Consider the following 5,488-nt stretch of genomic DNA (forward strand, 5'->3'; position numbering starts at 1 on the left):
CAGAAGGTGGGTGTGTGTGTGTGTGTTGTGTGTGTCTGTAACGGTTTTGTGTCATCTGGTGTCTTAGCAGTACCAGGACAGAAACAGGCAGAGGTGGTTAGCAGTGTGTGTGTGTGTGTGTAACGTTTGTGTCTCTGGTTGTCTAGAAGTACCAGGGACAGGAACATGCAGAAGGTGGAATGTGTGTGGTGTGTGTTAACGTGTGTGCTCTTCTGGTGCTCCCAGGCAGTAAGGACAGGAACATGCAGAAGGTGGTGCGTGTGTGTGTGTAACGTTTGTGTCTCTTGCGTGTCTAAGCCAGTACCAGGACAGGAACTGCAGAAGTGCAGTGCGTGACCCCCCTGTCTGGACAGCGTCTGGACCACTGAGGAGACACAAGCTGCTTGCTCTATGACCTGTGTACCATCATCAAAACAGGTGTGTAACACACACACACCAACCACCACACACACACACACACACACCACACACACACACACACACACAACACACCAACACACACCACACACACCACACACACAACATACAGTCACACCATAGCCACACACATAACATTCACACACACCACCACACACACACACACACACAACACCGGTGGCGTAAACCCCCCAGCAGGTAATCTGCCTTTTCATATCCTCTCTTCACTACTTCATGACATCCATTACTGAATACAGTTTCACCTTCCCAGATCTGTTTTGTTTTCTTGCCAATCCAATGGTCCAATTTTGGTTCACGTTCGGCATGACAACAACCTTCGCTAGCTGAACACTAACCATACCCATAGAAATACATTGTATAGAACGCGCGCGTCCCCATTCAAGTCAATGGGTGGCACTAAAATTGGGTGCGACAGGCAGCTATTTAACATCATAGTACCCATTGAAGATAACAAAGGTTAAGAACACGGGATTCTAATATCCAATAACACTTTGCAACGGCGCTGGTCCCAGATTTTGTGACGGATGTTGTCTCAGTCTGTATATTTTCGACCTAAAGCCAGGAAGAAAGCAGGAAGTAAAAAGCAGGAAGTAAAAGCCAGGATATAAAAAGCAGAAGAAAAAGCAGGTAGTCTAGCCTACCGGTTTAAGAGGCAGTGTTCGGCCCATAACCTAAAGGTTGCTTGGCTTCAAATTCCCGATCAGAAATTCCTTCCCGAACTGTAAGTATCTTATGGTTCACCGAGATCGTTTCCATGGACTGAACGACGACATTGATAACATAAGCTGGCAGGTCTATTACTGTATCGCAGGATAGAACAGCAGCCTCTGGTAAGACACGGGGCTGGCTATGCATTTTATGTAAAACAATATCTAAGGACAGTCTGAGGTTTTGCTCGCCTGAAGTAGAGTATCTCATGAATAAGCTGTAGGAAACCACACTATCTACCAAAGAAGTGTTTTCAACAGTATTTCGTAGCTTTACATACCACCACAGACCGATGCTGGCACTAAGACCGCACTCAATGAGCTGTATTACCGCTATTAAGCAAACAGGAAAAATGCTCATTCCAGAAGAACGGGCGCTCCCTATGTGGCCGGCGAACTTTAATGCAGGGAAACTTAAATCAGTTTTACCGTAATTTCTATCAGCATTTAAATGTTGCAACCAGAGGAAAAATTAGACAGCACCTTCTCCAACACACAGAGACGCGTCCCTCGCCCTCCATCTTGGCCAAATCTGACCATAACTCCATCCTCCTGATTCCTGCTTACAAGCAAAAAAAATTAAAGCAGGAAGCACCAGTGACTCGGTCTATAACCAAAGTGTCAGATGACAGCAGATTGCTAAACTACAGGGACTGTTTGCTATCACAGACTGGAACATTGTTCCAGGATTCTTTCGATGACATATGAGGAATACACCACAATCAGTCACTGGCCTTTATTCAATAAGTGCATCGAGGACGTCGTCCCCACAGTGACTGTACGTACATTCCCCAACCAAGAAGCCATGGATGTACAGGCAACATCCGACTGAGCTAAAAGGGAAAGGAGCTGCCGCTTTCAAGGAGAAAGGGGACTCTAACCCAGGATGCTTATAAGAAATAGAAGCTGTTTCAGTCTCTAGGTCATTTCTGAGTCAATTTACAGCATCCATAGAGTTTGGGCTTAGACAGCCAACAAACAGATCTGGGACCAGGCTAAGCTGACACTAACCCGTACTGTATATTATATCATTAACAAGACTGCTACCGCTAGCTAGCCATTTTAAAAATCTCCTCAGTCCCCCCCCATACCCATTTGGCCATTGGTTTGGTTGATGACCCAAAATATTTCACTTTAGCCTTAGAAAGTCTGTTGGGAACCATGGTGCATCATTTGATGCATGTGTCTACACTGTGTCCAGTGGTCCCTGTCTGTGGCAGAGCTGGTGTGTGTTGTGTGCTGTGTGTGTGTGTGTGTGTTGTGTGGCGTGTGTGTGTGTGTTGGATGTGTGTGTGTGTGTGTGTGTGTGTGTGTGTGTGTGTGTGTGTGTTGTGTGTGTTGTGTGTGTGTTGTTGTGTGCGTGTGTGTGTGTGTGTGATGTGTGTGTGTTTATGTGTCTGTGTTGTTCTGGTTAAGTGTGTGTGTTGTGTTTCTGTGCTGTGTGTGTATGTTTTTGTGTGTGTGAAAGCGGCGGGGCATACGTGCTGGTAGAAGACTTGTGACATTGAACCGCCCATTGCCCTGATGAGGCGTGGAGATTGGATGTGACAGGGCTGTGCACTGCTCGCCCATGCGCTCCACCACGTAACACACACCGTACACCAGTCACCACATAGCTCGCATGCACACACACACACACACACACACACACACACACACACACACACACACCACACACCAACACACACACACACCACACACACAACACACACACACCACACACACACACACACACACGCACAGCAGATACTGTACACCACACCATCTGTGGAACTACAGATGGTAACTTTTCTCTTATCTCTTGTCTTTAATCAGCCACGAAAGCAGATGGATTTGCCCTTTATTTCATGGGAGAATGTAACAATGTAAGTAAACCACATACAATATATTCTGGCGAGGAGCACAGATCAACTACTCTGAGCTCCACTGATATAGTCTAGTGAGTGAGGAGTGTTAAAAGCCCCAATCCGTAATTAATAAAGAATTTACAATGTACTATATACAGTGCCTTGCAAAAGTATTCATCCCCCTTGGCATTTTTCCTATTTTGTTGCATTACAACCTGTAATTTAAATTGATTTTTATTTGGATTTCATGTAATGGACATACACAACATAGTCCAGTGAAATTACTTTTTTTATTTTACATAAAAAAAACTGAAAAGTGGTGCGTGCARATGTTTTCACCCCCTCTCTGAAGCCCCCAAATAAGATCTGGTGCAAATAATTACCTTCAGAAGTCACATAATTAATTAGATAAAGCCCATCTGTGTGCAATCTAAGTGTCACATAAGTGTCACATGATCTGTCACATGATCTCAGTATAATTACACCTGTTCTGAAAGGCCCCAGAGTCTGCAACACCACCAAGCAAGAGGCACCACCAAGCAAGCAGCATCATGAATACCAAGGAGCGCTCCAAACAGGTCAGGGACAAAGTTGTGGAGAAGTACAGATCAGGGTTGGGTTATAAACAAATATCTGAAACTTTGAACATCCCACTATTAAATCCATTATTAAAAAATGGAAAGAATATGGCACCACAACAAACCTGCCAAGAGAGGGCCGCCCACCAAAACTCACAGCCCAGGCAAGGAGGGCATTAATAAGAGAGGCAACAAAGAGACCAAAGATAACCCTGAAGGCGTTACAAATCTCCACAGCGGAGATTGGAGTATCTGTCCATAGGACCATTTTAAGCCGTACACTCCATAGAGCTGGGCTTTACGGAAGAGGCCAGAAAAAAAGCCATTGCTTAAAGAAAAAAATATGTGTGTTTGCCAAAAGGCATGTGGGAGACTCCCCAAACATATGGAAAAGGATACTCTGGTCAGATGAGACAAAAATTTAGATTTCTGGCCATCAAGGAATACGCTATGTCTGGCGCAAATCCAACACCTCTCATCACCCCGAGAACACCATCCCCACAGTGAAGCATGGTGGTGGCAGCATTATGCTGTGTGGATGTTTTTAATCGTCAGGGACCGGGAAACTAGTCAGAATTGATGGAATGATGGATACAGAAGAGATAATTACAGGGAAATTCTTGAGGGAAACCTGTTTCAGTCTTCCAGAGATTTGAGACTGGGACGGAGGTTCGCCTTCCAGTAGGACAATGACCCTAAGCATACTGCTAAAGCAACACTTGAGTGGTTTAAGGGGAAACATTTAAAGGTCTTGGAATGGCCTAATCAAAGCCAGACCTCAATCCAATCGAGAATCGTGGTATGACTTAAAGATTACTGTACACCAGCGAACCCATCCAACTTGAAGGAGCTGGAGCAGTTTTGCCCTGAAGATTGGGCAAAAATCCCAGTGGCTAATGTGCCAATCTTATAGGGCATACCCCAAGAGACTTGCAGCTGTAATTGCTGCAAAAGATGGCTTTACAAAGTATTGACTTTGGGGGGTAAATAGTTATGCACGCTCAAGTTTTCAGTTTTTTTGGTCTTATTTCTTGTTTGTTTCACAATAAAAAATATTTAGCATCTTCAAAGTGGTAGGCATGTTTTGTAAATCAAATGATTTAAACCTAAAAAAAAACTTTAAAAAAAATCGATTTTAATTCCAGGTTGTAAGGCAACAAAATAGGAAAAATGCCAAACGGGGTGAATACTTCCGCAAGCCACTGTATCCTCAATAATAAATGTGTGTACATCATTGAGTGTATCCATGTTTATGTCTCTCTCCTGGTCCTTCCTGATTGAGTTATCCATGTTTATGTCTCTCTCTCTGGTCCTTCCTGATTGAGTATATCCATGTTTATCTCTCTCTTCTGGTTCTTCTGATTGAGTAATCATCCATGTTCATCTCTCTCTCTATGGTCTCTCGTCAGAGTGTGTGTTTGTTTAAACCGCCGGTGGCTGAGGACGGTCCTCCACCCTCACCCAGCTGGCCCGATCACGTTTGGGACCACCATCGCTGCGCACGTGGCCACAACACGCAAAACACTGTTAGTAGAGGACATCACAGGGGTGAGACTCAACATGTATAAATATACCTAACCCTAAACACTGTTAGTAGAGGACATCACAGGGTGAGATTCAGAGTATTATAAATATACTAACCCTAACCGCTGTTATAGAGGACATCACAGGGGTGAGATTCAACATGTTATAAATATACCTAACCCTAAACACTGTTAGTAGAGGACATCACAGGGCTGAGATTCAGAGTAAATAAATATACATAACCCTAACCTAACCTAACCTAATCCCTCTCTCTCTCCTTCTCTCTCCTCTCTCCTCTCTCTCTCTCTCCTCTCTCTCTCCTCTCTCCTCTCTCACAGGACCAGCGTTTCCAGAAGGCACAGGTCAGGACTCAGACTCAGGGATCGCATGGTTG

At 44.5% G+C, this 5,488-nt stretch overlaps 1 long non-coding RNA gene across 1 annotated transcript; it reads left to right on the forward strand.

Annotated features, from left to right (window-relative positions):
* Window positions 1–349: 349 nt before the first annotated feature.
* Window positions 350–5,113, forward strand: LOC139026182 (uncharacterized). The gene is made up of 3 exons (XR_011477922.1): window positions 350–417; window positions 2,961–3,010; window positions 4,980–5,113. It is a non-coding gene; the product is annotated as an uncharacterized lncRNA (long non-coding RNA).
* The last annotated feature ends 375 nt before the right edge of the window (window positions 5,114–5,488 follow it).

The sequence above is a fragment of the Salvelinus sp. IW2-2015 genome, unplaced genomic scaffold, assembly GCF_002910315.2.
Source record: "Salvelinus sp. IW2-2015 unplaced genomic scaffold, ASM291031v2 Un_scaffold4066, whole genome shotgun sequence".
In the NCBI taxonomy this organism is placed as follows: Eukaryota; Metazoa; Chordata; class Actinopteri; order Salmoniformes; family Salmonidae; genus Salvelinus; species Salvelinus sp. IW2-2015.